General features: G+C 41.3%; 1 protein-coding gene across 7 annotated transcripts in view; it reads right to left on the bottom strand.

Moving 5' to 3' along the window:
• Window positions 1-3511, bottom strand: part of BMAL1 (basic helix-loop-helix ARNT like 1) — a 112526-nt gene extending 109015 nt beyond the window's left edge. For 5 of the 7 annotated variants that reach the window (XM_077114030.1, XM_077114034.1, XM_077114031.1 and 2 more), the window contains exon 1: window positions 3357-3511. The gene's annotated coding sequence lies outside the window, so the exon portion shown is untranslated. The remainder of the gene's footprint in view (window positions 1-3356) is intronic. The other 2 variants (XM_077114036.1, XM_077114037.1) reach the window with 1 other exon arrangement.
• Window positions 3512-24060: the final 20549 nt, after the last annotated feature.

Genomic DNA, 24060 nt, shown 5'->3' with positions numbered 1-24060 from the left:
GACACATATAAACTGCCTGGTGTGTAATAAGCTCACAACAGGTCTGTTTCTTCATTTACCATCCTTCATCTCTTAGATCAAGGCAAAAGGCTTTTTTTTTTTTTTTTTTTTTTTTGCCTTGCCCCTCACGTTGGTGGGGAGGCTGAAGACAAACAGCACAGAGGGTATTCCAGTGACAAGATGGGAAGAAGTGGCAGCTGGCACTTGGGCAGGGCTTCCTGTGCGCCAGGCATTCTACACGTATCACCTCCCTTAATCCTCACATAAGAATTCTATGAGACAGGTATTGTCATTATCCCACAAAGGAGACACCTGAGGTTAGAGGAGTCAAGTCCTTGTTCGAGCCTACAGTCCAAATCCAAGCCCCAGGTTCTTCTGTCATCAAAGCCCAGGTTCTTACCCACAGTGAGGGTACCAAAAAAGGGAACGAAGGAAAGATTCCACTTGCTTGCTGTGAACTAAGAGGAAAGGAGGACACAATGGGGAAAGGGAAAGGACATTGTAAGGGAGAAGGAAGAGATGCTGAGGGAGCTTAATTCAGAGCAGGTCTTGTTTCAAGAGAGGTGAAGGAGAGGGGAAAGTGGGCTCTTTGTTCAGAAGGGCTGCACGCCTGTGTTTCTCTAAACCTTGGGGTCTATAAAAGATTTTTTACCTCCCCGCAAGTGCCGAACCACAGTACTAACTAAAATCACTGCCTAAAGTTGAAACATCTTAAGAGTCAGAAACTGTTTCTGTAATGTTGACTTTCTCCCATCAGAGTGGGGGCTGATAATGGAATCATAAAACAAAGAAAGCTATAGAAGGGAGGGGATTCTTATACAGAAGAGAGATGTTAAATATTTTGTTTTTGCATATTCTTATGCAGTTTTGTTAATGTAGCCTAGCCTCTATGTTGGTCCAAACCTTTTAGTACATGAATTGCATAGAAATTGTTAGTGCCACGGGATGAATATGAAAGTATGGTTACTTCCTTTTCCTGCCCTGTGGCATGCAAACCTCTTGGGCAAATAGACAAACTCGTGAGTAGTCATCGTTTTATAAATCTTTTGAAATGGATCCTTTCAAACACCATCTGCTGATCTGCTTAACTTTCCTATGAAAACAGGACTTCAGCTCAGCTTTTCTGGAGATTCCAGCAGGTAAATATCAACCTGAATTCAAATGCACTAAATTTTTTAGAGACTCACAGGCCTTTAGAGCAGAAAGGAACTTTTGAGATCACCTAGTTAATTGTCTTACTTTCGACCTGAGACAAATAGAAACCAGAGAGGTTCAGTAACTTGCCCCAAGTGACAGAGCCCTGAAAGCCCAAGTCTGGGCTTGAACCAAGGTGCCGAACTCCCAGGCTAGTGTAGTGCTCTTCTACCACACTTGCTCTTCAACCCCCACCCCTGGCCTTTTAAACTTTAGGGGTTGGAATAAAATACAACTTTAAATATGGTTTTAGAGTTTTATTACCATTCACTGGACATTAATCAAAACCAAAATGCCTCTACAGATCCAACTTCAGATGATACAATAAATTTCAAATCCCACCTAGGAAATTTTAAAACCTTTTAAATATGTTCAACAAACTGTTTTAATGAGTTGCCAATAAAGTGAACTTAGTAACAAAACATGGACTTGAATGATTAAAGTTTGTATTAAAAAATATTTTGGAATTTCATTGATATGGAAATCAAATTTAACAGCAGTGCTTTTTTCTTTTATTTTCTTTTTTTAAATCTCCCAAACACGGAAAGCATGAGATTATTCAAAACGGCGCAGGAGCAGCAACGATTATTTTAAGCTCATGATGCAACTGGTACATTAATCAAAACTCCACCAACCGAAATTGACAGATAGTGATATCAATGGGATGAATTAAAATAATAGTTGTCATGTAAAAATAGATTAAAGGGGGCACAGTAGAAGATTTTAGAAGGACAAATGACAAGTTAGGGTTGTGGAAAATGAGATGCATCTAAAGGGCAGGTTTTATGGATTTTATTTTTTTAGAAAAACCAAGATCCTGGAAAAACAGGTACTGTCAAGAAAGGCTTCCTTATAAATACCGAATCTGATTTCTGAAAGCTGAGGGAAGAAAGTCGGCTAATAACTCCCTGCTCGGGAAGAGCGACGTAAGACACTAGATACCACAAATGCCAAAGTGGCAAAGCTAGGTGACCGCAAAGGGACCGGGGCCCGGGCCGGGGCAGGGGAAAAGGATTGGAGAATTAAGAGTGTTAGCGGGTCCACCACCCACCTGTACAAAAACTTGATAACAGAAACCAATGTCCAGTGCAACCCTTCCGTCTCCGGCGCCCGCCGGCCGGCACCTGCATACGCCCGGCACCCGCCCAGCGTCCCTCTTTGGGCGGCTGACCCGCGCCCCACAAGGTCGGCATTAATTTCTATCTTCCACCTTTTCCTCGGAGTAAACCGAGCTCTCTCGGCTGTCAACACTCGGCAATCGCGAGCGGGAACCTTTTCCTTCCCTGACATCTGTCAAACTCGAGGCTTGAGCCAACCTCGCTGCGCCCTCCGCGGGGCTCCAGGGCCCGCGGCGCGCTGGTCCCTGGGCGCTGGCCGACATCCTCGCGCCGTCCGGCACCTGCTCGCAGACCCACGGGATCCTATGGGGCCATCCAGGACCTGGACCGGGCAGGCCGGACGAAAGTTCGTAGCTGAGGTCGGTCCCATTCCCCGCCGGGGATTCCCGGGTGCGGCGCCAGCGCCCGCAACTGGGGTCGAGGGGGGCGGGCAAGCTTGACTCTCCAACACCTACCAAGATGCCCTCCCCGCCCCCACCCAGCCCCGCGGGCTCGCGAGAGGGAAGTGGAGGACAGCGGGAGGGAGCGCAGAAGCGGCATCGCTCGCCCCACGCCCTTGAAGCGCTGCCCCTAAGGATGGTCCCTCTCGAAGGTCCCCGCAGCTCCCGGGGATACATCCTCCGACCCGCCACTCGACAGGGTCATAGCTCCCGAAGGGCGAAGCTATCCCTTTAAGAAACAGCTGGCTGCACCCTCCCCCGTCAGGTAGTGATGCCCGGGGAGGGGAGGTGGGTAAGCCCGTGGACACTTTCCTGGTCCCTTTAAGGGCGCCTGCGCCCTACCACGCAGCGCCAGCCCCCGCGAGGGAGGATGGGGGCGGACGGGCGCGGCGCCTTTAAGGGGCGCAGCCTCCCCGCGGCCAGGGTGGGGGCAGGGAGCGAGCACGGGACCTTTAAGGCCAGCAGCGGGCACGTCGGGCAGGGTTCCCCGGCTGCCGGGCTGCGCCCCGGGTGGCGGCGAGGGCGCCGCGCCTGCCAGGGTGGTAACGGCCCCGGACCGGGTGCCCGGGGCCGCGCCGCTGGCCGCTGCCAGCCCGACACTCACCGTGGCTCCCGGGGAACGCCCGCGCCCGCGCCCCCACTCGGATCCCGCGGCGGCGGCGGCGGTGAGTCCGGCGCGGGTAAATAGGCACCTCCGTCCCTGACCTACTTTCTGCCTTCCCTAAATGTCGCACCACTAACCTACTTTCCGACCAATCCGCTCCCCGCCGGCCCAGGCCCGGCCCCCCGCCCACCAATCGCTGTGCCCAACCCCCTTTCTCCACCCACCAATGGAGGAGCCGCGGAGCCCGGATACCTGCCTCTTCCCGCCAGCCAATCCGAGCTTTGGAAGGAAGCCGGTCTCGGCGGTCGCCCCCGACCAATCCGCGCGCGGCTCAGCGGCCTGCTGGCCAGTTGTGTGGCAGCTGGAGAGACCGCTGGCCAATGGCTGGGCGGCGGGGGCCGGTTTACCTGCCAGTTTCCCGCCACCAATCATTTGGCGCACTGGAGCGCACGCCCGGAGGAGAGGGCCAATGCGCGCGTTCTCTTCAGATTTCCTCGCCCCTGCCCTCTGCCTTTCCCCTCAGGTCTCGCACCCGCCGCGACCACTGCGGGTGCGGACACAGCACTCCTTGCAGTCGGTTGGGATGTCCCTCGTCACTAGGTCCCTGACTTAGTCTGGCTCCGTTCTCACCTCTCTCTCCTTCCCCTTCTTCACTCCCGGCACCCAGGCTAAAAACAGCATTCCCTCACTCCCCTCCCTCCAACTCCATCCAGGAAACCAATTTTGGGAACACAGAGTGCCAGAACCTTCCTAAAATGCCCGAGTTTGCCAAAGTCCAAACGAGAGAACGAATGCTTCGTAGTTCTGGAAGGCTTCTTCACCCCGAGAACTCCAAGCGTTCTCACGTTCTTTCCGTTGGTCCCGACCTCCAAGCGTTCCACTGGAACTATCATTCTTGTCGCTCAGAAGAGAAGACCGAAACACGGAGCGATTGCATTGCACTTCCTTCCAGGAGCCAGGTTTTGACCACCTACTGTGTGACAGATATCGTTCCTGTGGCCACAGTCCCAACTGCAAAAAGCTTTCTAGTGAGCAAGAAAGAAGGGAACAAATAGTTGCAGAAAATAAAATTTCTGTGAGGTGCGAATTAGGTGCTGAGAGGACACAGAATCTGTCTTATTTTTGCATCTCAAGCACTTAGCAGAGGGTCAGCACAAAGAACTCCCAACCCTTACAGATGTTAAACTTCCTTTATAAAAAGTGTCTCTTTGTTTGTTTTGGTTATTCCCTCGCCCCTCCCCTTTAGCACCTAATGGGGATGGGTGAATGAGTGGGGTTGGGGAACTAACACAAGGCAAATGCTCAGTAAATGTTTATTGACCGGATACATGAACGAATGGAATTAAATCTCTTGACCCAATTCTTTGACCCAGACTAAACTCTGACTCTAGAATTCTAACCCTGTAAATTCCTTAAACGCAGACACCGTTTTAATCGTTGTAAAACGGCCCACTCATTCCCAACGCATTGGCATGCGCAAAGAAATTGCTCAGTAATCGCTTAGGGATTGATGCTGACTATTTTCCAGGTCAATTGACTTTCCTGGGAGCAGGAAAGGAAGCTGCTTTTCCTTAGGACTTTACATGCAGGTGGAATCTTGTTGCTTTTTTACTTTCTCTGCTCCCGTTTCATGAGGCCACTCTGCATAAGTGGAACTTTAGCGGTGCACGGGACAAGATAAAGAAATATGAGCTGGATCATAGTGTAATTAATTGGATAAAAACTGGCTAAGTAGCCATAACCTAAAGATGCTGATTAGTGTATCCATGTTGACCTCAAGGAAGGGTGGAGGCAATTAACATTCATGCAGCGTCTGCCATGTGCCAGGCAGTGTGCTAAGTGCTTTCTCTGCGCTTGCCTCACAACTATCCTGTGAGGAAGGTCCTATTGCCCTACTTTACAGATGAGGAAACTGAAACCCAGAGTTAAACTAGCTGGCCCAAGGTCACACTGTAGGTGACAAGAGTCATAATTCAAACCAGATTTATTTGCCTCCAAAACCTCCAAATCACACCAGTTTACCATCAGGAAAACCCAGGGCTCTCTCAGGCCCAAAGACTTCAGGACTTCTTTCAATGACTTGGATGAAAATTTAGAGAAATTGCATGGCATTTTCAGATTTCAGAAAGCTAGGAAGGGAAGAGACATCAAGGCATAACCTAAGCTGAATCCCATATTGGAGCAATGGGCCAACTTTAACAGGGTAGATGTGGGATGCTGCCCTGGGAAACCAACTGCTGGAAGACATGCCAGAGTAAAGCTGTCTTGACACGTGTATGAGGAAGACTAAAGAGTCTTAGGTGAAAAACAACTTAATCTGAGTCCACAGTGTACTATGGCTATCAAAATAAATGCTGTCTTGGACTGCAGCAAATAGAAGTCTGATATCTAAGTCAAGATGAATGTTAGAGTGTCCAGTGCTTATCAGTACAAACTAGAAATACTGTCTGCAATTAAGGCTTGGCAAATAAAATTATCTACATGTACAAGGAGAGAGACCAGGATGTAAAGTGGCTGGAAACTATGTCATATGAGGAAAGATTAAAGGAAGCAAGAAGTTTTGCCCCAGGGGGTACAAGATAACTGTCTCCATATATTTGAAGAGCTGTCAAACAGAGGAGAAATTAGACTTGTTCTTTGGGGCCCTAAGAGGTGGAAGAGGGATGTGTGGGTGGGAACTCCAGAATAAATCAATATAAAGAATTTTCTAACAACAAGAACCGTCATAAGGCAAATGAGTTTCTTATTACAGAAAGTGTACAAGCAAGTTTCAGATAACTGTGAGCTGAAAGAGAACCTGGACCAAGTGTCTTTCAGGATGTCGCCTCCCCGAGAGGTGTTCTAGTCTCATACCTTGGTTTTCCTCTTTTAAAGGTTGCCACCTGCCTTTTCCTACCCTGAGTGGCCAAGACACTGTTTCTCTTCACATGCACCTGTTCTTCCACATGGAGTTATATTCTCCTTTATGTTTCTCCCTGCAGGAGACCTCAAACACCTCCATCGTCCACTGCTACCTATTTCCCTCTAATACCCTCCAAAAACTGAATTTTCAATTATCTGGGCATTGCCAAGGTCAAAGCATTTTCCTCAAACTAAAGAAAATCTCTAGGTATGTATGGAACCAAGTAGATAAAGAGAAGGGAAAAGCGAACACTTATTAAACACCTTCTGTGTGTCCAGTGCTTTAAATATATCGTGGAACATAACCCTCACATTAACTCCAGCAGTTGATATGCCCGCGCGCCACAGCTGCTAGCTAAATGACTTTTATCAAATTGTTTGACCTCTCTGTATCTCTGTTTGCTCATCTGTAAAATGGGGATGACCCATTTCTACCTCTCAGGGTTGTTGTGAGAGTTCAAGGAGATAATAGACAAGAAGTCCCTTAGCACAATGCCTAGATTACATAAAGATTCAACATATATTAGGTACCACTGTTAATTCCATGAATTTGTTATTTATTGCTCTCACTTTACAAATGACATTGGTGGGGATAAAGTAGTGTAATCCACAGTAATTTCCCAAACTCTGATTTAATTGGTTAGATCCATTAAAATTACGTACAAAGTTAGAACAAACAAACAAAACACAGATCCCTGAGTCATAGGAAGATTCTGATTCAGTGTCATTGGGATCTAAGATGCAGTCAAATCTGGGAATTGCATATCTAAAGAAATAACCACAATATGTTATATTTCACAATTTAAAAAATGTTAAGAAAACGAGAAAGAAACAAGCACAGAATCTAAAGTCAGAGAGAGACATGGTAGGAGGTTTACAATAGATTACTTTATTTTCAGATTACAAAACCAATAAACATCTTTTCAGAACATTTAGAAAACACGGACAATTGTGAAGAAGAAAATCAAAATATTTTAATTCCCTTAAGCAGATCTAACCCTTGTTAAAATATTAATGTATTTTTGTCATTAAATTTTCTCGGTAATTGTATTTTATTTTGGCCTAATTTTTTCACACTGAATGTTTTGGAGGCATACTCCTTTTTAAATTTAATCCATTGTAAACTTCCTACCATGCCTTTAAGGCTTCTGTACACAATGTTTAATGGCTGCACCTATTCTACCGTATGAAATAACATTAAGTCATTATGCAAACCCCTCTGATTGAAATGCTTATTTCTTCTAGTTTTTCACTATTTAAACAATGCCTAAAAGAACATTCTTTGAGATTTCTTGAACAACTTCAGGGCCTTCCTTAGGTTATATATGGGGTGGACCCACAGCTTCCTTCCCTACGTCATCATCATTCTGGGTTTCAAAGAATCAGTTTTTATAAACAGGGAATAAGACTTACATGTTTTTTCTTCTAAGAGTTTGATGTTTTCTTCTCTTTCTTCTGCTTCTATCTTTGTCATAAACTTTATTTTAAAGACAAGATTTGTATGCCATTGAGTTAAAAGCAAAACCACAAATTGCTTTAACTTAGCAAGTGGTCTTGGGAAATTTATTACACAAATTCTGTGTTTCAAAAGGCACTCCATGTATCAAAAGCAGGAATAATTGACAATCAAACTCACTGCAAATAAAGATATCCAAATCTTGGGTATAAATGGAGTATTTTTGTGTGTATTATTATTACTTTGGCCTCCTAGTGCTATGCCTTTTCCTTTTTTCATATACTGCTCGATCATTTATTTGTGCATTGGTACATCTGCCAGAGAGAGACAAGGAAATACGATCAAATGTTGTTGCTTCTTAGCCCTTGGGAAATTTTAGGTGGCAAATGCATCAGCAAAAAGAAGTTGTGTGCTCTCCTTTGCCTGTAAATTTCCCTCACTCATTGCCTTGGCCGACATTAATCTGGCTCACACCTGCTTCTCTACTTAAACATCATTTCCTATGGGAAACCTTCTCTGACCTCCCGGCTATAAAAGATTCCCATAGGAGCATCCAGTACTTCTTCTTCCAAAGCACTATGACACTTGCAAATTCTTGTCTTTCCATAAGAATTTTCGGTAAGGCAGCCACCATGCCTATGTGGGTCATGCCTGTATCTTCTGTAGCTAGCCAAATAGTAGCACATTCACAAACATGAATATTGGTTGAACAAATGAATATAAATCAATAAAGAGATGCAAATTTGAACTGTATTTCTTCCAGGGACAAACATGAGACACCTTCTCCCATAGATAACAAGTAGTATTCAATCACTCCTTTCATTCTGCTCATCCATCCCTTCATCAGAAAAGACTTCCAAGTCCACCTTTTTAAAAATAGCAGCGTTCCATCTCATCCTATCCCTGTCATTGTCTACCTTTTCACATTTCATGATTTTTCTTTATAACGCATCACTCCCTGACATTTTATTATGTATTCATCTACTTATTATAGGTCTCTCTGGTGTAAGTTCTATGAGCGGAGGGGCATTTTCTCTGCTCTATCTTCCACACCTAGAGTAGTCTCTAACATATAGTAGGCATACAATAAATGTTAGATGAATGAATGAATGAATGAGTGAATGAGATTCTAGAGTGCAGCACAATTGGACCATTTTGGCTTTCAGAATTGTCATATCAGATTTCAGAAAAAAAACATTTTATAAGATTGGGAGAGAAAGGAATAAAACTTTTTCTTCATTTTTCCTTTAATTAATTGTATTTTTTCTATCATTTATGAGTCAATCAGTTACCAATTTCAAAATGTTCATTTCTTATCACCTTACAGTGAACTGACAGTACACTGAAATAAAGTATCTCATTGGGTATAAACAAACTTATCCAAAACTTACAGAGTGATTGTTGACTTTTTGATAGAGAATCCCACAATAAGGGATAGGAAGTTGACTCATTTTTGACAGAATACCTTGTTATATCAACTGGAAAGAAAATATTATGAAGTACTCTAAAATATTAAATATGAGGTCTGCCAGTTTGAATCTGTGTGTACTCCAGAAAAGCCATGTCCTTTAATCTTCATTCAATATTGCTGGGTGGAATCTTTTTTATTGTTTCTATGGAGATATGACCCACCCAATTGTGGATGGTAAACTTTGATTAGATGGTTTCCATGGAGATGTGTCTCCACCCATTCAAGGCAGGGTTACTTACTAGAGTCCTTTAAGAGGGAACTGCTTTGGAAAAAGCTTGAGCGCCACCAGAACCAACAGAGTCCACACAGCCAGAAACCCTTGGCGATGAAGAAGGAAAATGCCCCTGGGTGAGCTTCATGAAACAAGAAGCTGGGAGAGAAACCTAGCAGACATCGCCATGTGCCCTCCCAGCTGAGAAAGAAACCCCAAACTTCATCATCCTTTCTTGAGTGAAGCTTACCTCTTATTGTTGCCTTAATATGGACATTTTCATAGCCCTAGGACTGTAAACTTGCAACTTAATCAATTCCCCCTTTTAAAAGCTGTTCCATTTCTGTTATATCACATTCAGGCAGCTTACAAACTGGAACATGAAATTAGACCATAAAAATGTGGAAAAATCAAAGAAAATAAATGTAACATAAAAAGTAAGACCCCACAGTATGTGTACAGAGTGCTTAATTTGTAACTAAGGTGTTTATATATGAATGAAGTTAGAAATGTTCATAAAGAACTATCAAAAATTCATTTTAGTAAAGAAGTTATGGGAGAAACTTTCTGCAAAGTTGTTTATAAGAATAAAAATGTATTTAAAAGGAAACCAGGAGAGCCAAGTGTCCCAGAACCTTTTATGTATTCTCTGGCACCACATCATATTACTTTGGCTTTCTTTCCTTATTAAAGACACCAGTTATCTACTTTCAGATAGGACAGTGCATGAGATTACTTGCTCTGGGTTGGGCTGGGATCCCTGGAAAATTCCAAGGTGATCTGCTTTTAGGCCTCAGAATCCCTTTTTGCCTCAGTAAACTAACTAGGAAACGCCGAAAGTTGCATGGTGAATTTTCCATTCCCAAATGAGATTCAAAATAACTTACAGTGTATTAGTGGTGCTTAGCACTATCTTTATTTTCAGATATCCTCTACCTTGCAGCCCTGCATCTAAGGAAACCACCTGCTACCCAGGGATATTCAGAACTAAGGGACCTCCACACTCCACCACCACAACCCTGCACCACCCACTCAGGTCATTGCCTTGACCAAAGATTCCTGTTTGGGCCCAAACAAGGAAAATTCATGTTTCATGAGAGCATGATCTCAGTGACTTCATGCTTCCCAGGGATTATGGGTTTTAGAAAATGAAAGCGAGCTAGCTCTTCTCATGTGATCCCCACCTCCATTCACTCCACTCCTTTCCCCTAACTCTGGGTGCCATATTGGCACCTTGGAAGGTTGGATGATTACAATGTTTAGAAGTTAAACTTTCCAAGTTGCTAAAGCTAAAATAGTTGGGCTACCTCCCTATTAAAATCAAATCCCCCTCATCCCTACCTAATCTGAAGAGTTAAGAATGTAGCTGATAAACAATAATTTCATTGTACCAGGGAAAAAGAATACATTAAGACCTTCAGTCTATCTAATACTTGAGACTGTTTTAAGCATCCAGATGTCTTCATTTGCAAGGCATCAAATATTTTTATATTCTACAAATGGAGCTATTGAACAATGATGAATGAATGAAATACAACTATTTTTAGTATGACAATTGTAATTAAAAGGCAGTGGAATAATAATCTTGCCCAAGCATGTCTGTGATTTCCCTTCCATTTTCTCAAAACAATACTTTCTATGTCTGGCTGCAGAGACTTGTTGCTTGTTTTCCTTCTGGTAAAGAATAGGTAACGCTTGACATTCCTTTTAAACCAAGTGAACGGGTGTCTGAAATTGTGGTTTGGCTAGACACAATCTTCCCTTCTTTCTTCATTTACACGTTCTGAGATTTGAAACTTCTTTTCCATAGAAAATGGCAAATAATCACAAGCCAAATACATTTCCCAGATAAATAACTCTATTATATGAATATTTTCATTTAGGATATTTTGCATTTGTTGCTTAAAACAGGGAGCACACCTAATAATAATAGTAACAGTTCTATAGTGCTTACTATATGCCAAGTGTTATTCTAAATACTTTATATTTATTGACTCAATCCAACATGATCAAGACAGCAATTCTAGAGGTAAGTTTCTTTGTTATCCTCATTTCACAGGTAAGGAAACTGCTGCACAGAAAAGTGAAGTAATTTACCTAAGGCACCCATCTAGTCAATGGCCGAGCCAAAATTCAAACCCAGGCATCTGACTCCAGAGTCTCTGCTAGCAATCCATTCTGCTATCCTTTCAGCAGCAGTCCTGAGACTAGACATTATCCCCATTCTTATGACCTCAGTGAGGTCACTGAGTCTCAAAGAGGTCAAGTTCTTTGCCTACAGTCACAAGTTGCTAAACACCGATGAACCTGGATTTCAGCCCAGGCTTCAGGTCTCTTTGGCTCTAATGTTTGAACCCTTTCCAACCTTGAAATAGCACTACCTCAGTACTTTTTTATTCCTGCTGTCCTTTAAGTTCATGATGGGTTAAGTATGTGGGCTGGTCTGAAAATCCAGTCATCACAAAGAAATTTTTTTTCCGTTAGAAAGTGTTTCCCAACTTCCAGAGGATCACCTTCTACATGACTGTTTGCAATTGACTACATTTGAAAGTTTTATGGATTAATCAAGATTGGAAAAATGATTTGATTATAAACTGTCATAAACTGTTAAATTAACCCAGTCTTTTAAAAAGATAATGCAACATTCCTTTTTTATTTTTTTGCTTATTCTGCAAGGAGGAAACCGTGTATTTGGTTGGTTGAATTAGAAAAATATATTTTCTCTAAAAAACAAGGAATAGAACAAAAGAACATAATGTTTGATTTTTTTCCTTGATTAGCTACTGATCATTCTTCTAAACTGAACATATTCCTCCACTAAACAGGCCTAAGAATCCATTAACTGCAATGCAGAATGCTTTCTTGTTTTTTTTTCCAAGCTGTAAAGCTTTCCTCTTTAAATTTCTGTTTACAGGCAAGTCCTTGGTGCCCACTCGAACACACTAGGGAGAGCGCCCTAGATGAGCTTTCCTCAAGAATAAATCTGAAAATAAAAGTGGCTTAAAAACAAACAGTCGAACCTAATTATCACAGAGCCCCATAGAATAGCATATTTCTCATCTTTTTTTCTACACACGAAGACCCACCGGGCCTCTTTTTCATTTTTGCTTCAGCAAATTTTAAGCTGAAGTGTGACTTCTGTGTTCAGCTCTATGAAGATTTTGCTGTGCTTTGGAATTTGCTGTCATCCTGTTTCCTGTGCATTACTGTTTTTGAGACCAATTCAGCAATAACAGAGTCTTGCTTGCTGTGTCCTGTCCAGGCCATTAGAATCTGGTTTATTGAGCAGGGTTCTTCCTGGCAAAAATGGGTGGCTACCCATTTTGCAATACCTATCCTTTACAAGAGCTACAAGTTTTAGAATAGAAACATTTTAAGTGTTATTTAAATGAGCAGTCTTGGGAATCCACTGGTAAAGGGACTGTTTTGAGAGTGAAACATTAAAATGAGCTATATGTGTATTTGAGCATTTATTTGACAGAATGTAGAGGGAAACAAGATTGTAGGGTGCCTGATACTTAGCAGTGAAATCATTTCAATGCTGGTAAGATATTACAAATGTCAATGGAAACTTTATTTTCTATAGATACAACATTGCTTAACAAAACATTGCTATTATGTTTCTCTCTCACACATTATTTTGCTGACATACTTCTCAGAGTTGTGTATTTGTGGCCTCCTGATATTTACTACAAAATCTCTCCTTCACCTACTATACACGTTTTCCTGAATCAGAGTTCTTAAAAGTCACCAATGACATTCACATCCCCAAGGGAAATGGTGTTTCTTAAGTCTTCAGTCTCTTTGACTTGAGAGCACAAATGGGCAAAATTTAATGTTATCAAAAGAATCACCAAAGTTAATTTGACACATGTTGAGTTAAATGCAGAACGGTATACTGCTGCTTAATAAGTAGCATAAGTATTAAGTAATATTGCAAATAACTTAAACTGCCAGCGTCAATTTTACCCAGACTAATCGATTTTCAATTTTTTTCTTCTTGCTTTGCTTTATTGAATATTGAATTTTATTTTACTGAATACTTTCTATTGCCAAGTACCAGCTTAACATTTTATACATATTGCTTCACTTAACCATTGCATGCATGCTAAGATGATTGTCCTTATTTTATCAGTGATAAAGACTCAGAATGACTGGCTAATTTAACCATGGTTACATGATTAATGGAGTGGTAGATGGAATCACGTTCCCCACAAAGACACATTCAAATCCTAATCCCAGGTCCCATGGGGGTGCGCTCATTTGTACATAGGCTCTTCGAAGCTGATAAAGCAAAGCAGAATCGGGGTGGGCCTTAATCCAACTTAACTGGAGACCTTCAAAGCAGAGGGAAGTGACACAGTCATAGCAGAAGCCCCTTGAGGATGCTGAAGGAGAAGGCCCCTGACAGAAGCTGGGACTGACCGTCAGCGGGCCACTGCCCGTGTGCTGCAGAGGAGGAGGAGGCGTGGCCTTGCTGACACCTTGATTTTGACTTCTATGCCCCAAGATTGTGAGCCAATAGATTCCTGTTGTTTAAGCCAACTAATTTGTGGTCTTTGCTGTAGCAGGCCAGTAAACTAAGACACCAGAGAAATGGTACTCGCTCAGAGAAGTACTTTGTCAGAGAAGAAAGTACATGCTCCCAATTCTCAATATCTGCACACAATATGAACTTTCATAGTTTTTCCTGGCACCACATACATTTAATACTCATTAAACACATCCATTTATTCAATCAATTAGCTGGAAAGTCAATAAGTATTTAAATATTAAGTGAGATACCAAGATAGATTAACAGTCCACCCATACAGGCATTCATGGTCTAGTGGGGAATATAGGTTATAAACAAATTTACAGTCCAGAGAAATTGTTATGACAATAAAAATATGTGGTAAGTACTTTGGGAGTGAGGAATGGCCAATATCTGCTGGAGAAAGTGGTGTTGTATTGAATAGAGGCCAGAAGGACAAGTAGAAGTTTGCAGGCAGAGAAGACATGGCTGGAGCCCCCTGTATCTGCAGCCTGAGGTCACTGTGCCTTCAGACACTTCTGCCTCCACCCCACCCTCAAATCTCAAGTACTTGTACTTGGTTGGAATTCACCCAGACCATGCCCTGTCAGAGAACAACACATTTTATGGATATGAAGACTCTTCTGACTATCTCCACTTAGTCCCTAAAACTTTACTCCAGTGGTTCTCCAATCGTGTTCCCTGGACCAGCAGCAGCACCAACTGGGTGCTGTATTTGTATTTGTAGAATTTGTATTTGTAGAAATACAAATTCTCATGTTCTAGTCTAGATTTACTGAATCAGAAACCATGGGAGTGGACCCCAGCAACTCCATTTTAAAGAGCCCTCCAGGTGATTCTGATGCACACTGGAGTTTGAGAACTACTGCTATGCATCCATCCTCAGTAGACTTTGGAAGAGTAAAGCTTATTTACCTAATAAGCTTACAAGAGTGGCACATTTGTATTGGTCATCCTTATACTCCCAACACTAAGCTCAGCCCTGAACGCATAGAAGGTGTTCAATGAGTATTTGCGGAGAGAATACATGAAGAATAAAAAAATGAATCCTCAGCTGTATGTAAATTTTAAATGCCAATACTTCTAGAAAGTTAATGCAATTGCACTAAATTAAAAATATTTTTCAGAGAAGTTGGAGGTTTACCAAAAAGTCATGCAGAAAGTGCAGTTTCCATATACCCCATTTACGCACGCCATATTCCCTATTATTAACACTGTGCATTGTTGTGATATCTTTGTTACAATTGATAAAAGAATATCATTACAGTTCTACTATTAAGTATAGTCTGTGGTTTACATAACAGTTCACTGTCTGTGTTGTACAGTTCTATGGTTTTTTTAAATTTTTATTCTAGTAACAGATACACAATCCAAATTTTCCTTTTTAACCAGGTTCAAATATATAATTCAGCAGTGTTAATTACATTCATGATGTTGTGCTACTATCACCACCATCCATTACCAAAACATACCCATCACCCCCAAAAGAAATTCTGAACCAATTAAGCATGATTCCTCATTCCCTACCCTCACCCCAGCTTCTGGTAACTTTTATTTTAGTTTCAGATTCTATGAATTTGCTTATTCAAATTATTTCATATCAGTGAGATCATATCATATTTATCCTTGGGTGTCTGACATTTCACTTGAAATGATGTCTTCAAGGCTGAGCCAGGTTGTCACATGTATCAAAACTTCATTCTTTTTTATAGCTGAATAATATTCCAGTGTAGTTATATACCACATTTTGTTTATCCATTAATCAGATGAAGGACACTTGACTTGCTTCCTCATTTTGGCAATTGAATATTGCTGCTGTGAACATCAGGGTGCAAGTATCTGTTCAAGTCCCTGTTTTAAATTCTTTTTGGTATACATCTAGAAGTGGGATTGCTGGGTCGTATGGCAATTCTACACTTAAATTTCCTAGTAATGATCAAACTACTTTCCACAGCAGCAGCACCATTTTACATTTCCCCCAGCAATGAATGAGTGTTCCTATTTCTCCACATCCTTTCCAACACTTGTAATTTCCTGTTGTTTTTTTTAATAGCAGTCATTCTAGTGGGTGTGAAATGGTATCTTATTATGTTTTGTTTCTTTGTTTGTTTTTTGCATGGGTAGGCGATGGGGATCAAACCCAGTTCTTTGCCATGGTAGGCAAGAATTCTGCCACTGAGCCACTGTCGCACCACCCCTCATTGTGGTTTTGCTTTGAACTTCCCTGCCAGTGTTGCTGAGCATCTTTTCATGTGCTTTTTAGCCATTTGTATATCTTCTTTGGAGAAATGTTTATTCAAGTGTTTTGCACAAATTATTAAATTGGGTTGTTTGTCTTTTTGTTTGTTGTTTTTTTAAAACTTTTTTATTGTACAATATAATATATATACAAAGCAAAGAAATAAAAATCAATAGTTTTCAAAGCACTCTTCAACAAGATCCCAGAGTTTGTCATGGGCTACCATATGATCCTCTCAGATTTTTCCTTCTAGCTGCTCAGAATTTAGGAGGCAAGAAGGCTTAAAGATTTTTCTTAGCACAATCGACTTTTTTTCCTTCTTTTTTTCGGTGAAAAATAACATATATACAAAAAAAATACTTTTCAAAGCACAGCACCACAATTAGTTATAGTACATATTTCAGAGTTTGGCAAAGGTTACAATTCCACAATTTTAGGTTTTACTTCTAGCTGCTCTAAGATACTGGAGACTAAAAGAGTTAACAATTTAATAATTCAGCATTTATAATCATTTGTTAAATCCTATCTTTACTGTATAACTCCACCATCACCTTTGATCTTTCCATCCCTCTTTTTAGGGGTATTTGGGCTTTGGTCATTCTAACTTTTTTATGTTGGAAGGGTCTCTCACTAATATGGGGTAGGGAGATAGAACTATTCAATGTCCTAGAGAGGCTGAGTCCTCTAGGTTTCAGGACTTATCAGGACCAGGGACCCATCCAGAGGTTGTAGCTTTCTTGAAAGTCACTCTAGTGCATGGAACCCTTGTGGAATCTTATATATTGCCCTAGGTGTTCTTTAAGATTCGCTGGAATGGCCCTGGTTGGGGGTTGGCAGGTTATGATAGGTAGCAAAGTCTAACTGAAGCTTGCATAAGAGCAACCTCCAGAGGAGACACATTTTTTAACTTATTGAGACTTGTTTAATGACCTAATATATGATCTAACCTGGAGAATGATCCATGCACTCTAGAGAAGAATGTGTACTCTGCTGCTATTATGTGAAGAGACCTACATGTATCTAGTAGGTCTAACTGGTTTAAAGTATCTATTCAAGTCTTCTATTTCTTTATTGATAATCTGTCTAGATGTTCTATCCATTACTGAAAGTGATGCATTGAAGTCTCCCACTGTTTTAGTTTGCTAGCTGCCTGAATGCAATATACTAGAAATGGAATAGCTTTTAAAAGGGGAGTTTAATAAGTTGCTAGTTTACAGTTCTAAAGCCAAGAAAATGTTCCAGTTAAAACAAGTCTATAGAAATGTCCAATCTAAAGAATCCAGGGAAAGAGACCTTGATTCAAGAAGACTGATGAACTTCAGGGTCTCTCTCTCAAGTGAGAGGCGCATGGTGAACAGGGTCAGGGTTTCTCTCTCATCTGGAAAGGCATGTGGCGAACACGGCATCATCTGCTAGCTTTCTCTCCTGGCATGGATTTCCCTGGGAGGCGTTTTCCTTCTTCATTTCCAAAGGTCGCTGGCTGATGGACTCTGCTTCTTGTGGCTATGTCGTTCTGCTCTCTCAGAATCTCCTAGCTTTCTCTCTTGTCATTCTCTTTTATAGGATTCCAGTAAACTAATCAAGACCCACCTGAATGGGTAGAGACACATCTCCACCTAATTCATTTTAACAACCACTCTTGATCACTCAAGATCACATCAAGATCACATCAAGATGTGATTCCCTAAATCACATTTCCAGGGAGATGATCTAATTACAGTTTCAAACAAACAGTACTGAATAGGATTAAAAGAAATGGTTGCCTTCACAGAATGGAATAAGGATTAAAACATGGCTTTGCTAGGGTACAAACATCTTTTCAAACCAGCACACATACTATTAATGTAAAACTGTCTATTTCTCCCTTCAAATCTGTCAATATTTGCTTCATATGTATTTTGGGGTTCTGTTGGTAGGTGCATATATATATATAATTGTTACATCCCCTTGTGGAATTGTCCCCTTTATCAATATAGAGTGATCTTCTTGTCTCTTGTAACAGTTTTTCTTTACTTAAACTCTATTTTATTCAATATTAGTATAGCTACCCTGGCTCTCTTTTGGTTACTATCTACATGGTATATTCTTCCATCCATTCATTTTCAACTTACTTCTGTCTTTGAAGTTAAGATGAGTCTCTTGTAAACTGCATATAGTTAGATTGTACTTTTTAAATTCATTCTGCAATCTATGTCTTTTGATTGGAGGATTTAATCCATCTACATTTAAAATAACCACTGATAATGCAGGATTTTTTTCTGTCATTTTGCTATTTTGCCTTATACCTTTTTAAGTCTCTCAACTCTTCCATTAATTCCTATTTTCATTTTTTTTTTTGTAGTGTATCATTTAGAGTTCCTTCTCATTTCTTTCTGTATATATTTCCCCACTGGTGTTTTATGTTCTTCTTGTTTTTTTATTATTTTTTCTTTCTATTCCCCTGCCTGAATCATTTTAATTGTATTGTCTTTGAGATCACTGAATCTTTCCTCTGCCAGCTCCAATCTTTATTGAAACTCCTGTTGAAAGAAAATGGAAGTTTTCCTTTCCATTATTGTGGTCTTCAACTCCAGTATATTTGGTTTTCTTTAAAAAAATTCTATCTTTTTAGTGAGATTCCCACATTGTTCAGTCAAGATTTTCCTGTTATTCTTCAGTTATTTCTCCATGTTTTCCTTAATTTCCTTGAGGCTCATTATTTAAAAATCTTTGTCTGGCATGTCCAAAATCTGGTTTTCTTCATTGGCAATTTCTAAACTTTTATCCTGTTCCTTTGGGTGGGCCATCATTTCCAGTTTCTTTGTTTGTCTCATAATCTTTTATTGCACAGTGTACTTTTTAATATTTTAAAGTATTAATTCTGCCATTTAGTCCCTGAACTATCTGTTCCTTGTGTTTATATCCAGCTAGTGATATGACAGAGATTTCTTTGAGTGCCGTGAGCTAACAAAGATAAGCAAAATCAACCTTTGTAAAGAACACCTTTCACAATCTTTGCAAATTGGCTCTGCATTAGCTGGTGCTGTCTTTCAGAGTTTAACAGCCCTATCAAGAAAGCCAGTCAGCCTGTGGGGCATGAGAAGTGCAGGGTCCGCTCTGTATTTGTGCTTGCTTGTGGCTTTAGGAATTCCTCCAGTTACTGGATTTTAAATGCTCCCCTCTACTTCCTACAAATAGAATTTCTCCCCTTCTTAGGTGCTCTATTTTATGATTTAGTACAGGTAATCCTTTGCCCTAGGCCATTACTTAATGGTTTCTCATACTGCTTTAGCTATTTGTAGGTTTCTTCTGATTGCAGGGTAAGTTCTGGGAGGGTGAGCCCAAAAGGACTATCCTGGTTCAGTCTTTCAGGCTGTAACTCAATAATCCAGTTCTGACATACAGGTACCCACAGTATGTGCATAGACATTATTATGCTTTCCTTCTGGAACGGGACCAGGGACCCACAATAGAAGCATAGGCTGGCTATACATTGTGCCGGGGAGGAGTCATAAGAGTAGGCAGCAGGGGTGTCCCAAGTTTCTCCTACCATTTTTAAAGCTGTGTTTCCTTGATTTAGCACTCACCCAGTTCCTACAACCCTTTAACTGTTTTCCAGAGAAATGCAGAAGATCACTCCGCCAATTTTGCTACGTTCAAAGATTCTGTGAAGGAATGGCTGCCATCTTAGTCAACCTGAAGCTCCACTAAATTTTAAGTGTCTGATATGAATGGGAAGGGGCAGACAGGACGAAGGTTTAGCAGGAAAGAGCATTAACATTTGTTTGGCACTGACTATGTCCCAGGGGCTTTTCAGAGCCTGTTTAATATCTTCACAACAATCCTGAAAGGTAAGTGCTATCATCCTCAATTGAAAGATGAAAGAAACTGAAGCTCAGATAAGAAATATTCCCAAAGTCATGCATATATGGGGGGTGGGGGGAGGAATGGATACAAACCCAGGGCTCTCTGGCACCAGAGCCCTTAATCTCTTCTCCTTCTTGGGTACCTCTGATCTTTTCTCCTTCCATGGTATCACTCGCAATTGGGCAGGGCCGGGGTTAGAAGCAGAAAGCCTTGAAAGTGAAAAAAACAAACAAGAAAAACTCCCCATTGACTTCAGTTTAGCCTGTCATTATCACCAACACCTTTGCATATTCATCCAGTTATTTTAATTTGCAGAACACTGAACTAAGCAGCATTGTTAAACTGTTAGCAGCAAACTCTTAGGCATTTTATTCTATTTTATTCTATTCCTGGTCTCTTCTTAACACTCTCCTCCTGCCCATTGGCCCTGGATCACATCATCTTCCTCATGGTGCATGTCCTCAGTTTCCTTCACTAACCCTAAGTGGAAATATCAATCTGTCAGTCCTGTCCAGTCCAGCTGGGTGAGGCTTCCCACATTGGATCAAATTAAGCCAAAGGCTCTCCTCCTGGTTATGCCCTTCCATTAATTCCTTTAAATTTCAGTTTGATAACCTTATTCTCTCCACCCAATTCCCAACCCCCAACCCAAACTCAAACATTTTGTTTTCCTGGAAATTGCTTTTCTTTGTATCCCCTTCCCTATCCATTAAAAAATTCTTGGATTTTGAAAGGTTAAATACCATTTTTGTGACTCCCTGCTGGCATCTCCAGCCCTGACCTGGCCCTGAGTTTCAGTCCTGCACCCTTCTGCCTATTTTGTTTTTACCTGGGTATCCTGCCTTCATTTCAAATGCAACACATTTGAACCAAACACATTAGTTTACTCCTCAAACTTATTCTACTTCCAAACTATTACTATTTTATCACTGGCTCCATGTTCTTCTAGTCATTAGCCTTTTAAATATAACCACCTGAGTATGTAACCTGTGCTGGTGTGAAAGGATGGATGTACCCTAGAAAAACCATGTTTTAATCCTAATCCCATTTTGTAAAGGCAGCTGTTTCTTCTAATCCCTATTCAATGCTATATGTTTGAGACTGCAATTAGATCATCTCCCTGAAGAAGTGATTTAATCAAGAGTGGTTGTTAAGCTGGATTAGGTGACGACATTTCTCCACCCATTCGGGTGGGTCTTGATTAGTTTCCGAAGTCCTATAAAAGAGGAAATAGTTTGGAAAATGAAGGAGATTCAGAGAGAGCAAAGCAGAACAACATAGTCATGAGAAGCAGAGTCCACCAGCCAGCGACCTTTGGAGATGGAGAAGAAAAAGGCCTCCTGGGGAGTTTCATGAAACAGGAAGCCAGGAGAAGAAGCTAGCAGATGATGCCGTGTTCACCATGTGCCCTTCCAGATGAGAGAGGAACTTGGACTGCATTTGCCATGTGCCCTTCCACTTGAGAGAGAAACCCTGAACTTCATCGAGCTTCTTGAACCAAGGTATCTTTCCCTGGATGCCTTAGATTGGTCATTTCTATAGACTTGCTTTAACCGGGACATTTTCTCAGCCTTAGAACTATAAACTAGCAACCTATTTAATTCCCTTTTTAAAAAGCTGTTCCGCAGGGGGAAATTCAACCTCCCCGAGTTGAATTCTTGATAGTCTCACAAGCAGTGTGGACAACCAAAGCTATAGGCTGAGCCCCCAGTCTTGGGTTTTGTTCATATGAAACTTAACCCCACAGGGGATAGGTCAAGTCTACTTAAAATTAGGCCTACAAGTCACCCCCAAGAGAACCTCTTTTGTTGCTCAGATGTGGCCTCTCTCTCCAGCCAACACAACAAGCAAACTCACCACCCTCCCCCTGACTGTGTGGGACATGACTCCCAGGGGTGTGGACCTTCCTGGCAACATGGGACAGAAATCCTAGAGTGAGCTGAGACTCAGCATTAAGGGATTGAGAAAAAACCTTCTTGACCAAAAAGGGGAAGAGTGAAATGAGACAAAGTATAAATGGCTGAGAGATTCCAAACAGAGTTGAGAGATTATCCTGGAGGTTATTTTTATGCATTAAGTAGATATCACCTTGTTATCCAAGATGTAATGGAGAGGCTGGAAGGAACTGCCTGAAAATGTAGAGCTGTGTTCCAGTAGCCATGTTTCTTGATGATAATTGAATAATGATAAAGCTTTCACAATGTGACTGTGTGAATGTGAAAACCTTGTGTCTGATGCTCCCTTTATCTACCTTGTCAATAGGCAAGTAGAACATATGGAATAAAAATAAATAATAGGGGGAACAAATGTTAAAATAAATTCAGTTTGAAATGCTAGTGATCAATGAAAGGGAGGGGTAAGGGGTATGGTACATATAATTTTTTTTCCTGTTTTTATTTTTCAGTTGTCTTTTATTTCTTTTTCTGAATTGATGCAAATGTTCTAAGAAATGATCATGATGATGAATATGCAAAAAAAAAAAAAAAAAAAAGCTGTTCCGTTTCTGGTATATGGCATTCTGGCAGCTAGCAAACTAGAACATAACCTTTCCCTTCTTTTTTTTTTTTTTTGTCTCTCCCCTTCCTTTCTTCCTTTCTTCCTTCTTTCCTTCCTACTTTCCCTCCCTCCTTCCTTCTCTCTCACCTTTTTCACGTGCCATATATGCCAGCCCAAAGAGAGTCTTTAATTTCAAAAGTAAGCAAATAAACTAATTATTGCTTATGACAAGCACAGTGAAATAAATGAACTGGAGGCCATATAGGAAATGATGAATGGGGCAGCTAGGAAAGATCTCTGAGGAAGAGACATTTAGCTGAGACCTGTGAGGAACACAGGGTGTGGGAGGGTAGGGAGAGGGTGAGGCACCCGTATGAGGCCATGAGGTGGGAAGGAGCCTGCCCCGATCTAGGCACTGTTGGAGGACAAGTCTAATGAGCTGGTCAGAAAGCAGAGGAGCCAGGACAGAGAGGTTGGCAGGGCTGGGAAAGGAGTCTGATTTCACTCTACATGATTTAGAAGGCTTCAGGGGGATTCAGGTGGGCAATGGCCTGGTCTGACTTACATGCAGAAGAAGAATCGAGGGGACAGTGATCCTTCCAGCAGCCCACTGGAGAAAGGACTGGAGGGGAAGCTGGGAAACCTATGGATTTACCTTTATCTTTCAGTGTCTTCCTGATGGAGTGATGCTCGAATTAGGATTGATATTCCTCCTTCCCGATGGAAAGGTGAGAGGTGCATTCTGCAGCACTCCATAGCTACGTTTCAGAGAGAAGGCCTTTGGGCATTGGTAATGAAACAATATCATTGCCACCACCAACAGTAATAGTTGTGCTCATTTACTATGTGCACTCAATATGAGTGCTTACATGTGTTTTGCAATGTTTAACAACCCTATAAGGGGATGCATTATTATCTTTGTTTTTCAGGTAAGGACAGGGATGTTAATTAACTTGTCCAAGGTCACACAGCTACTGAGACAAAATAATAATAATAATAATAATAAGGGGACCATTTGCAAGTATGCACAGGCAGGCTTTGAGGTTTTTTTTCTTTCTGATTATTGTTTTCCGTACTCATTGTAGAAAAATCCAACCGAACAGTCCTGTATAAAGTAGAAAGTTGAAAGTCACCATAACCCTGCCCCTAAGGTGTGACTTTGAACTTTCATTATGTTTTTTCTCCCCAGCAATGCTGGAATACTTCCCATTGGCGATGCGGAAAAGCTTTTGGATACTCAAGTCCTATGACAGGATCCGCCCTCTCTGAAGCTGGTTTAGAAACAAAGAGGAGTGAAGCCATTTTCTTGCCGTCTCTGCTATAGGAAATGGATGCCAAACTGGGAGCCACACCCACGTAGGGGTGAAAGAGCTTAGAAAGACAGGCCAAAAACAGCAGGAAGAAGGCAGTGAGCTGTTACCTACACTGACAACCAAGAAAAATCCATAGGATCAATCTAGTCGTTCATTTCTCTTAATTTTTATGTCTCATTAAAAGAAAGTGCTTGGTTTCCCTTCGTAACAACACTTGCAGTAGCAATACTAATCATT

The sequence above is a fragment of the Tamandua tetradactyla genome, chromosome 8 (assembly GCF_023851605.1).
Source record: "Tamandua tetradactyla isolate mTamTet1 chromosome 8, mTamTet1.pri, whole genome shotgun sequence".
In the NCBI taxonomy this organism is placed as follows: domain Eukaryota; kingdom Metazoa; phylum Chordata; class Mammalia; order Pilosa; family Myrmecophagidae; genus Tamandua; species Tamandua tetradactyla.
This window is presented reverse-complemented; position numbering and strand designations above follow the sequence as displayed.